This window comes from Bos javanicus, chromosome 16 (genome assembly GCF_032452875.1).
Source record: "Bos javanicus breed banteng chromosome 16, ARS-OSU_banteng_1.0, whole genome shotgun sequence".
NCBI lineage: Eukaryota > Metazoa > Chordata > Mammalia > Artiodactyla > Bovidae > Bos > Bos javanicus.
The window spans coordinates 68084308-68097042 of record NC_083883.1 but is presented as its reverse complement, the minus strand read 5'-3'; the positions used below and the strand labels follow the sequence as shown (position 1 = coordinate 68097042).

Here is a 12735-nt window from a genome sequence, read left to right as displayed (position 1 = left end):
CAGAACTCAGAAAACTTAAAATCAGCCCTCCATAGTGTTGAAAACAGAAACTGTTCTCTGCTTTGGTTCTTTTTCCCTTTATGGCTCATCTTAAAGTATATTGCTAGTTAAGAAAGTTAGCTAATAAATACTAAAGGGCAATAGTCAGGCCAGCAGCCAAAAGCTAATATCTTTCCTGGCACCTTTATCTTTTCCACGCTTCCTGTAGAAAAGGAATGTGGGGAACTTAAGGAGAAAAGAAGTAAAAAGCCAAAAAAGATAAATCTAGACGTAAATAGTTGACACAGTCTTGCACAGAACCATCTATCTTTATTCAGTACAAGGCAGGTAGGAATACCAGAGGAGGGAAAAGGCAGAGCAATTTATTCGAATGCCAGTAAAACTAAAGTTGGGATTGTTTAAAACTTTTGAGAAACCAGTTGAACCATCTGTGGCTCTGCTTTTGAATCTAAAAAATTAGTTTGACACAGGAAAGTCAAGAAACTACAGATTGTGTAATGCAATGATCCGGAAAAATTTATTTTTTTAAGCGACAACTCACTTTGCACTCCCATGTTGCCTTCCCAAGAGAGACCGCTTGGTTGAAATAAGAATTTCATAAGCCCTTAGCAAAGGAAAAGCTGGCCAGCATTCAGGCATTCTGCATAGTAAAGCAAGGTAGAAGGAAGCAGAGGGAGTGAGCCCTGGGTTGGAGCGAAAACAGAGAGAGAAACGTATCTCCAATGGAAAATTGAAATAAACAGCAACCGACTAAGGAAGACGTTATTAACTCATGTGCTGTGTGGTGGGCAATGTCACTCCTCCTTTCCATGTTCCTTACACAGTCTTTTTTTAATTTTTAAAAAACATTTATGTATTTTTGGCTATGTTGGGTCTTCATGGCTGCGTGGACTTTTCTCGAGTTGTGGTGGACGGGAGCTCCTCTCTAGTCACAGTGCTCAGACTTCCCACTTGCGACGGCTTCTCTTGCTTGGGCTTCAGTAGTTACAGCATGTGGCTCAGTAGTTGTGGCTCCCGGGCTCTAGAGCACAGCCTCAGTAGTTGTAGCACATGGGCTTAGTCGTCCCGCGGCATGTGGGATCTTCCCAGACCAGAGATCCAACCAGTGTCCCCTAAACTGAAAGACAGATTCTTACCCACTGAACTACCAGGGAAGCCCTCCTTACATACAGTCTTTAATAAATCCCACCATGTTCACAAAGTGTTTGATATCAGTGGACTTGTGGACCATAGTCATGGCAGGCACTGTGTCAAACCAGAAGCTACATGTAGACCACTCTCATATTTGACCTCTAAGAAAACTGGACAGTGAGGTGACATCTAATATGTAAGATATTAGGAAAAGGTGCCGCCGCATCAGAGCTGCTTTCAGAGGCTTCAGAGGCTGAGAGTCACGAGGAGGGGTATGGGCTGACAGCATGAATAGCTCTGATGAATTAAGGAGTAGCTAGAGCTAATTGGAAAAGACTGATGCTGGGAGGGATTGGAGGCAGGAGGAGAAGGGGACGACAGAGGATGAGATAGCTGGATGGCATCACCGACTCAATGGATATGAGTTTGAGCAAACTCCGGGAGTTGGTGATGGACAGGGAGGCCTGGCGTGCTGCGATTCATGGGGTCGCAAAGAGTCAGACACGACTGAGCGACTGAACTGAACTGAACTGAGAGCTAATTGAAGGCTTTGAGAGAACCTCTCTGATCTGAAGACTGATACGGAGCGGCTGAGCAGAGCCCTGCCATGGTCCTGGGGCCTCTGTCGGACACAGACTCCTGGCAGGGCTAGTTCTTACTTTCCACATGGCCATTCCAGAGTCCTGGGTTGAGGTGTCTAGGATGGGAGAGACACCAGTGTGGCTTTTTGTTTATACTTTATCATTGAACAAAACAATAGTGAATCATACTATAAAGACAACAACTCAAAAGCAAGTGAAAGTTTTCAAATATAGAGCAGAAAAGGTAAGAGTGGCTCTTTGTGCTTCATGGATTGTGGCCAGTTTCTTCTTCCTTGATGGCAATTCTTATAAGTGATGCTCTGTCATAAACCGGAATGAAGTCTGACGGCCAGAGTGACTCACTGTCGGGATACTGGATCAACAAACTATAGCAACTTTTGGGTAATGGGTCAGTTTATATCTTCTGGTTTCCGCTGCTACTCCTCTGACTTTGCTCTTGGAGTTTCATCTGAACATCCTTGACTTGTTTCATTGCATCAAGGAAAGTTGGGTTCAACACATTTTTTTAAAAAGCCTTTTACAGGAAGCAAACCTATGAATCAAGGACTCAATGGGAGTGACCTAATCACTAGTCCAGGATTCCCGCCATTGGCAACACACAAAGCCATTCACTCTTTCAGAAGATTTCTCTTTAGAAGCTGCTAATGCCATTTATTTGCAGTCTTTGCTGAGGTTTCTGTGACAACCAATGGGTTCATTCCAGCAGTCTGACAGACTGACCAGCATATGTGGGGTTATTGACTGAACCTCATGAAAACTAAAGGCAGGGGAATCTAAAAGTTATATAGGAAAAAAATGTTAAGAGAAATCTCAGTAGAAAAGTATATTTTGCCTAAAAGCAGCCAGTTTCAGAACTGCTAGCATTAGTGAGGAAGTACCAACAGGGAATTGTAGAACATAATAAAAAGTGATGATCAGCAAGGGGTGTAATGAAGGAAAGAGTGAGTCACTACTTGAGACATGGATCTGGGAAGTTAATGAGCCTCCAGGGCGGCAGGTTGGAGGTGGAGGAGAACCCAGCCCCTCCAAATGTCCAGAAACAACAGTAGTCAGTGGATATTTTAGATCTGGTAGCAACCTGGGGATAGGCATGGGACAGAACTGACCAAAGAAGAGGGGTGAGGACGCACTGGGGCCTGAGGAAGTGGGGTGCATCGGGTGGGCACTTAACCAGACCCCCTGGATTATGTATCACTTACAGCCCTTCTCAGCAAAGAACGTGCTGTGTTTGAAGAACTAGGAAGAGTGGTGTCTTTTTCTCACTTGGTACTTTTTGAGACAAGTGCCTCAAAAGATTATGTTTTACTTAGCACAGTTTCCATTATTCACAGTGGCAGTTAGAGTTTTTGCAGGCGTGGTGAATGCAGCAGCACCAGAAATCCAGGTGTGCTGGAGTTGAGTGAGGATGGCAGCACAAGTGGTACCAATAAAAGTCACCTAATGAAAAATATATAAAGAAAGAAAATTTTATAACATCAATGAATTATCTTCTATTTTAAAAAAATCGATGTATTTTCAAAAATGTAAATTTTATAGTTCATGTCAAGATAGCCAAGACAAGTGTATTCCAGTCATTTAGAGAGCAGATGTTTTAAATCATTCTTCCTAATCGGGCCTTGTATGGTCCACAGGGAATAAGCAAATAATGTCCTGAAATAACTGATGCACAGAGAAATTTACTCTTTTTTTTCAAAAGTTAAGTTGCATTAAACAACTAATCTTCTATAAAATGTAGAGACAATACACTAGCTCATCCCTGACTTTGAGAGTTTACCGTCATAGAGCTGGAGAGCAACTGTTCTCTGCCATACATCAGAGTGTATCATGAGTCTTTCTTGGCTTTCTTATGCTAACTTAAAAAACAAAAACTTTTTAATTTATATTGGAATGTAGTCTATTAATGTTACAATAGTTTGAGGCGGACAGTGAAGCGATTCAGCCATGCATATACATGCATCCATTCGCCCTCAAACTCCCCTCCCATCCAGTCTATGACATGATATTGAACAGTTTCCTGTGCTATACAGTAGGTCTTTGTTGGTTATCCATTTTAAATATAATTTATGCTAACTTTTGAATCTAATATTTTCTCGCCTAAAGAGATGTTCTCCTTTCCTCCCCTCAGGCATCAGTGTTGAGGTTATGTCCTCCCATCAAAGCCATGCTATCAAAAACAAGCCTTTGGAGAAACTTCCCTTGTGGTCCACAGGCTAAGACTCCGTGCTCCTAATACAAGGGGCCTGGGTTCAATCCTTGGTCAGGGAACTAGATCCCACATGCCACAGCTAAGACCCAGCACAGCCAAATAAATAAATTAATGTTTAAAGGGAAAAAAAATCAAGCCTTTGGAAAGGATATGAATAAAGGAAATTCCTTTCTTTAAATAATGGATAAAGGATATTCAGTCATCAATAAAGGAGATAAATTCAACAATGAAGCTGATGAAGCTCTGTTACTTTTTAGTTGAATTTTAATTTTTAAAAAATCACAAACCTTTTGAAAATATCTGTAAAGAAATTTCTCAGACAAAACCATTTCTCACACAAAAATCATGATTTTTCTCCTGGTAGAGACATTTAGGGATTCCCAGGTGGCTCAGTGGTAAAGAATCCATCTGCCAGTATAGGAGACAAGGATTCCGTCCTTGGGTCGGGAAGATTCTCTGGAGGAAGAAACAGCAACCCAACCCAATGTTCTTGCCTGGAAAAATCCCATGATCAGAGGAGCCTGGTGACTTTGTGCTTTGCGTGGGACATGACATAGTGACTAAACAACAGCAACAAAAAGGAGGTATTTAACAGTAAAGTCTAGAGCTTAGACTCTTAGATAAGGACACAAAGGACTATAGTCTAAGATCATTTGACTCTCTAAGAGAGTTTCTCCCAGGGCTGAGAGATGAAAGGTGGGGTTCACAGAAGTGGTTTTAAACTCATTAAAATCTATCAAGGAGAATTCTAATTTCTTCTCAGAAGGAACAGCTAATTACATCAGATGTAAAAGTATGCCCCAGCTCAGGACTGGGACTATTTTCTCTCTTATATATAACCTGGGTATTTTTTTCATACATTTCCCTGACTTGCTTTTATAGACATTAACAAATGTTTAATTAAAGAAAACTATTTTTAAAAAGTCATGGAGGGACTTTGTTGGTGGCTAAGACTCTTCAGTCCAAATGCAGGGAGGCTGGGTTCGAACCCTGGTCAGGGAATTAGATCCCACGTGCTGCAACTAAGACTACCCATGCTGAAGCTAAGACCTGGTACAGCCAAACAAACAAACTAACAAAATTGTTAATATATATATTTTTAAAGCATGAATGCTCATAACTGCAATTACAGTGTCAACCTTTATCAAAGCTATTTTGAGAGACTTAATAAACAAATCTTCACATCTTTTTTTTTTTTTTTCGGACCACTTCTCCACAGCTTGTGGGATCCTAGTTCCCTGGCTAAGGGTTGAACCCTGGCCTTCAGCAGTGAAAGTGCAAAGTCCTAACCACTGAGCCACCAGGGAATTCCCCACACCTTGATTTTAAACTTCGGAAAAGGAACCGTGTTAGTGTCTAGCCAATTGATTATTAAGCAGAGAACTAGGAGCACACGTGAGTCAGTTTGTTATTATTAGGGCTGTTAACTTATATAATCATAAAATAAGGCACAGAAATGTAAAGTCTGGAGGCAAATCCAGATATAGTAGAAAACTTTATAAATTTAAGTATACCACATGACACCTAATATGTAGGCATATTTAGCAAAAATAGAGTAAAAAAAACAATAACACAAAATATGATACCCTAGAGAAGGTGTTTGTTTTGTTCCAAATAGATTTTTAAAAGGTATTCTGCTATACTGTGAACTAACAGGGAAAATTATGTATTATGATTAAGTATTATGAACACATAACTAATTGGTGACCTATCAGAAGCTTTTGAGAAGCTACTGAACACTGCCCCTTGTTGATATGCAGAGGGATGGTATGGGGAGGGAGGAGGGAGGAGGGTTCAGGATGGGGAACACATGTATACGTGTGGCGGATTCATTTTGATATATGGCAAAACCAATACCATAATGTAAAGTTAAAAAATAAAATTTAAAAAAAAAAGAAAATTCTTACAAAAAATATAACTCAAATCGAGGCTGTTGAACACTCAATGAAACCTACCTTTAAATATCACTGTTGTTTTTATTTCATGAGTTTTAAGAATTACTTGATGTGATACCGCAATCTATGGTCAAAGGACTGTCTTCTGAGATTTAACAGATTATCCTATGAAAAAGTATGGCATTTTCAAATAGCAAGTGGGTTTATAGTAGAGAAGGAAAAATACAGGTTGGAATCAGAAGAGTTCATGGTTGTATTATACAATTTTATCACAGAAATCTCATCTAGATTCTCTCCATTCTTGAACCCCATTCAAACCCCCATCCCATTATCCCCCTGAATCAAACCTTAATATGAAGATTCATAATTCTCCACTGAATTAGAATTTTAAAAACATCACAAAAATCCCTTGAAAAATATCTATAAAAGGCTGTATGTCTAAAAGTCTTCAATGTTTTATTCACAAAAAATATAACCTGTATATATAATATTATAGTTTTATTTTTTTTAAGTCTTTATTGAATTTGTTACAATATTGCTTCTATTTTATGTTTTGTTTTTTGGCCTAGAGGCATGAGGAATCTTAACCACTGGACTTGCCAGGGAGGTCCCTGAAAATGAAGTGAAAGTGTTAGTTGCTCAGTCAGGTCCAACTCTTTGCGACCACGTGGACTATAGCCTGCCAGGTACCTCTGTCCTTGGAATTCTCCAGGCAAGAATACTGGGGTGGATGGCCATTCCCTTCTCCAGGGGGGTCTTCCCGACCCAGGGACCGAACCCGGGAGGTCCCTATAGCTTTATATTTTATGAAATGATTAGATGATAAATAATTAGAATCCATATATGAAGAAATAACAATTATTTATATTAATTGCTAGAAAATTTAAGGCCAAATTTATGGCTTAACAATAACAAGAGTCTCTTGGGTCACATGATTGTAAAGTAGCATGTATTTCAAATGCTTCAGTGAATTCTCTGCTATAAAGTTTTTATTTTTTTAATTAATTAATTTATTTATTTATCACTTTACAATATTGTATTGGTTTTGCCATACATCAACATGCATCCACCACGGGTGTACACGTGTTCCCCATCCTGAACCCCCTCCCACCTCCCTCCCCATACCATCCCTTTGGGTCATCCCAGTGCACCAGCCCCAAGCTTCCTGTATCCTGCATCAAACCTGGACTGGCGATTCATTTCTTATATGATATTATACATGTTTTAATGCCATGCTCCCAAATCATTCCCCCCTCCTTCTCCCACAGAGTCCAAAAGATTGTTCTATACATCTGTGTCTCTTTGGCTTCTCACATACAGGGTTGTCATTACCATCTTTCTAAATTCCATATATATGCGTTAGTATTGGTGTTTTTCTTTCTGGCTTACTTCACTCTGTATAATAGGCTCCAGTTTCATCCACCTTATTAGAACCGATTCAAATGTATTCTTTTTAATGGCTGAGTAATACTCCATTGTGTATACGTACCACAGCTTTCTTATCCATTCATCTGCTGATGGACCTCTAGGTTGCTTCCATGTCCTGGCTATTATAAACAGTGCTGCAATGAACATTGGGGTACACGTGTCTCTTTCAATTCTGGTTTCGTCAGTGTGTATGCCCAGCAGTGGGATTGCTGGGTCGTATGGCAGCTGTTTCCATTTTTTTAAGGAATCTCCACACTGTTCTCCATAGTGGCTGTACTACCAACAGTGTATGAGGGTTCCCTTTTCTCCACACCCTCTCCAGCCAGCATTTATTGCTTGTAGACTTTTGGATAGCAGCCATTCTGACTGGAGTGAAATGGTACCTCATTGTGGTTTTGATTTGCATTTCTCTGATAATGAGTGATGTTGAGCATCTTTTCATGTATTTGTTAGCCATCTGTATGTCTTCGTTGGAGAAATGTCTATTTAGTTCTTTGGCCCATTTTTTGATTGGGTCGTTTATTTTTCTGGAATTGAGCTGCAGGAGTTGCTTGAGATTTTTGAGATTAGTTGTTTGTCAGTTGCTTCATTTTCTATTATTTTCTCCCATTCTGAAGGCTGTCTTTTCACCTTGCTTATAGTTTCTTTTCTTGTGCAGACGCTTTTAATTTTAATTAGATCCCATGTGTTTATTTTTGCTTTTATTTCCAATATTCTGGGAGGTGGGTCATAGAGGATCCTGCTTATAACGTTTTTAAAAAGACACTGGAGATAGTTCAAATAGGTTTTGTAAACACAGCTCATTTTCTTGTCTGCCATATTACATTAATATGACCAATAAATAACTTGTGAGAAAGCAAGTATATTAAACTGCTGATGATATGAATCCAAAAGGCATGACAATATCCAGTCAATATCCAAATGATAGCCTCCAACCAGAGCTGGGAAGGGAAGAAGATGGCAACAGCTGTCACAAAAAAAAACATTACTGGAATAAATCAGAAATATGGAGCCAGTTAACTCAAGTCTTCACGTAGAAATTACGGAAGAGAAACTGAGCACAGAACTGGATTGCATTTATCTACATCTTTTACAATTAGGAGGAGCCACCCGGCTGTAAGGAAATGGCAGCCCACTCCAGTACTCTTGCCTGGAAAATCCCATGGACGGAGGAGCCTGGTAGGCTCCAGTCAGTCCATGGGGTCACAAAGAGTCGTACATGACTGAGCGACTTCACTTTCATATCCAGCTGTTAACACCTCATCAGCAGAAGTGATGTATACCCCTTTCATTTGGTCCAAAGCTGGGGACTCCAAGGCTCTAAATGATGGCTGGTAACCATCATCTAGAAAGTCTAACTCCCTGAATGACTGTGGATGAGAGGCATCCTCCTCTCCTATACCCTGCATTAGACTGTGTCATAAGGAAGCAATAAATAAACTCTGTGTAAAGAAATTCAAGAGGTTGGGGTTTTGTTTTGTTTTATAACAGGCTTCCCTGGTGGCTCACTGGTAAAGATCCGACCTGCCAATGCAGGAGATGTGGGTTCGATCCCTAGGTCAGGAAGATCTCCCAGAGGAGAAAATGGCAACCCATTCCAGTATTCATGCCTGGGAAATCCCATGGACAGAGGAGCCTGGCGGGCTACAGTCCATGGAGTCGCAAGAGTTGGACATGACTTAGAGACCACACAACAACAGAGCAGTTAGCATAGTCTGACTAATACAGAAATCTTACAAAACTGGTGAAATGTAAACTGATTTTTCTTCCAATGAAGCCAAACACAACCTTGAGATAACATTGAAAAACATTCCCATCTCTGGTGAGTAATTTTACAAAGTGCCTCTGGCAACTGGAAAGAGGAGACCGAATGGAAAATCCCTTGCATCAAACTGAGTAGTGTCAAGCCTTTTCCGCTTGGCCACTTGAAATCAGTCCCGAACTTCACCATTCTGAAACGTCAAAAGATTGTGGTGAGCCATTTAAATTATACCAGTCCACAATGAATTACATTTTTTCCTCTTGACACTTTGAAACACTTTCACTCTACTATCTTCTTTGGATGGTTTCTGAGGAGGAGTCAGCTATAATGCATATCTTTTTTTTTTTCATCTATAGATAAGGGGTTCTCCCTGCCCTTCCCATCTGGCTTCTTTTAGGATGAAAAAAAAATTATATATATATATATATATATATACACATAACTACACCTAGGGGCAGTTTGTGGTTGGGGTGGCACTTATCTTGCCTGGCATTCTCTGAGCTTCCTGAATCTGTGGTTTGGTGTCTGACATTAATTTGGGAAAATTCTTGAAACTGCTGTGGACCCTGTGGAGCCCTTCTAGATACAAAAGCCTTTCTGTGTCCCTGTTTCTTGTTTGTAGGAAAAAGGCTTCATTCTCCTAGGCCTTTTCTGAGTTAAATAAGGCAGATTCAAACAATTACTGGGGCAGTGAGGGAATGCAGAACCAGAGGAAAGGCAGTCAGTCAGAAACCGCAGTGCAGTGATGGGCAGCTCCCTGGCACCTCCTCAGGGGCATAGCATCTGATGCATATCTCTGAATTCTTCTACAGGTGCTGGGGCCTCCACCCAGGTGCACGATGGAAACTTCAGGAACAGAAGCACATGGATCCCAGACTGGTTGGAACCAGAAGGCTGATGGTTGAGATTTCTGGACCACCCTGTTACCTCACCAGCAACCAGTCAGAAGAAAGTCATATATCCTGGAGCCCTACCCCCAGATTTGCCTTTAAAAACTCTTCCCTCAAAGCCGCTGGGAAATTTGGGCTTTTTGAGCATTGAGATGTTCATTCTCCTTGCTTGGCCCTTGCAATTAACCTTTGTCTGCTCCAGACTCTGACGCTTTGGTTTGCTTATCTTCCCTGTAGGGCACACAAACTTGGGATCAACAACATTCTCAGTCACTACTGTTTCAAATTTGTCTTCTGCTCCTTTCTCTCTTTCTTCTCCTCCTAGTGATACCATGCACGTTAGACTGGCATTTGAACCCATGTGTCAGTACTCAAACCCAGCCAGAATCCAAATTGGAAATGGAATTCACAGTCTTTTAACTGAGATTGCACTCCTGAGCTCAGGACTTAATGAGGCTCAGGTTCTTTACATCTCATTGCAGAAAGAATTCAGCTAGGGACAAAGTGATAGGCAACAAGTGGATTTATTTAAAGAGATACAGATTTCATAGACACTGTATGGTCCAACTTAAAAGGTGAGAATGGCCTTGGGAAAAACGCACTCTTTAGGGTGTGGGCAGTCTCAGAAGGGTGAGGCCCTGAAAATGCAGTGGTTAGTTTTTATGGTCTGGGAGCCGAATCTTCTGCCATCTTGGATCTAGTTGATTCTAACCAGTTTTTGTCCTGTCCCATGACTATGTCATTCTTTTCAAGGCTGTGCCCTGTCTGCTTCCCTCCTATTTCTCTGGTATCCCCATCATACATATGTTACATCTTCTGTAGTTATTCCACAGCCCTTGGATATTCTGTTCTGTGTTTCTCAATCAAACCCATCACAGGCATCCTTCATGTTTGTTACAGTATTTTTAATTTCTAACATTTCCTTTTGGTTCTTTATTAGGGTTTGCTTTTCTTTGCTTAAATTATACATCTGTTCTTGTCTGCTGCCTACTTTATGCCCTTAATAAATTAATCATAGTTGTTTGTCTGTTTTTTTAGTTCCTGGTCTGGTATTCCAACCATATCTGATTCTGCTTGCTCTGTATTTTCAAACTGTGTTTTTTTGCCCTTTACTGTATCTTGCAGTTTATGCTTATGGCCAGACATGATGTCATTGGTAAAAGAAACTTCTGTAAATAAGCCTTTACTAATGTGATGGTGAGGTAGGGGGGCAGGGGAAGCATCCTGTAGTCCTATGAGTAAGTCTCTGTCTTTCAGTGAGCCTGCACCTCTTGACTGTGGACTTCACAAGTGCTTCTGATTAATCTCTCCTGCACTGACTGTTCTTCACCTTCCCCTCCCCCATGCTTAACCCCCATACAGGAAGGCTAGAGTGGGCTAAAGTTGGGTATCTCCCTTCCCCAGGGTCAGTTAGCCGCTGACAAAACCCTAGCAGGTTAAATATGGTCAATTAGTTTCTCCTGAGGGCAGGCCTTGTTACAAAGAACTAGAGTGCACTGGTGTGTTTCAAAATGGCGCCTTTTTCCCCTCTCACTGCTGGAAGCACAAGCTTTTTCTGCAATATTCACTCTGAGACCCTGGTCAAACTCCTGGAGGTAAGAGTCCCAAAAGTGTAGTGGTGATGGTACTGAAACCTTGACACTGGTGCTGAAAGAAGTCTTAGAGACAGAATTTTGGGTGAAGTAGAAAAAGATAACTTTATTACTTTGCTAGGCAAAGGGGGACACAGTGGCCTTGTGCCCTCAAAAACTGTGTGTCCCAACCCAGGAGGGGTTGATGAGGGTTCAAAGGTAGGGTCTCTGGCAAAACTAGGGTGTGTGTAGAGCCTGCATGTTTTAAGCTCATTTCAGGTGTTGTTTAGTTGCTCAGTTGTATCCGACTCTTTCGTGACCCCTTGGACTATAGTCCACAAGGCTCTTCTGTCCATGGGATTCCCCAGGCAAGAATACTGGAGTAGGTTGCCATTTCCTTCTTCAGGGGACCTTTCCTACCCAGGCACCAAACCCATGCCTCCCTATCTCCAACACTGGCAGGTGGATTCTTTACTGCTGAGCCAGCAGAGAAGCCCTTTTTCTCAAGAAGCCCTAATCTTGATGAGCTTCTCTAGTCCATTTAACCTTGTTTTAGGTGATTTCTTGACTGCTCCTCCCTTAATTAGCAACTGTTCAAATCTGCTCTTTGGAACTCAAGACTCATGTAGACCGGAGTCTTGCCTTCAAGAAATGGGTGACAAAACAGCCTCCATGCCTGGGAGCCCCACAGGGCCCTGCTCAGTTTCAGTGGGCCCCTATATTTGGGTCCCCCTGGAGTTTTTCACTTTCAGACTTGTTCAGTCTGAGCCTCCAGCAATTTATCAGTTACAGCTCTGGATTTCCTACTAGGGAATTGGTTCCCATGGAGGATTCCATTTTCGGGTTTCTGCTTGGTACGTTGTGATTCTATGTGTTCTCCAAATTTAGGGGTAGCTTTTTGCTCTGTGGCCTCACTTCTCTTATGGACCTAAGAAGAGTGGTTGATTTTTTAGTCTTTTTACTTGTAAAAAAAGACCTTTTCACCTGTTACAGTGGAGTGGTAACTCCAAGCTGCTCATACACAGAACTGGAAACCAGGAATGCCATTACATTATTTTTTTTTTCTTAAAGTATTAATTACCATTATTCTTGAGAGGATACAGAGGATACTTACTGGCCATAAATTCCTGGATTCAGAAGCAAAGCCAGGTTCAGAAAGGGAAAGAAGCCTGGGGACAGAGTTAGACATTAGTGTTCTTTTTTCTTTTGTTTAAAACTTTTTCGATTGATTTACTTTTGACTGTGCGGGG

General features: G+C 41.1%; 1 long non-coding RNA gene across 4 annotated transcripts in view; it reads left to right on the top strand.

Moving 5' to 3' along the window:
* The window catches only part of LOC133228109 (uncharacterized), a 27959-nt gene extending 15224 nt beyond the window's left edge, over positions 1-12735 (top strand). For 2 of the 4 annotated variants that reach the window (XR_009730065.1, XR_009730063.1), the window contains one exon: positions 9837-12729. This is a non-coding gene — a long non-coding RNA (uncharacterized LOC133228109). Of the gene's footprint in view, positions 1-9836 lie in introns of all 4 variants that reach the window. The other 2 variants (XR_009730066.1, XR_009730064.1) reach the window with 2 other exon arrangements.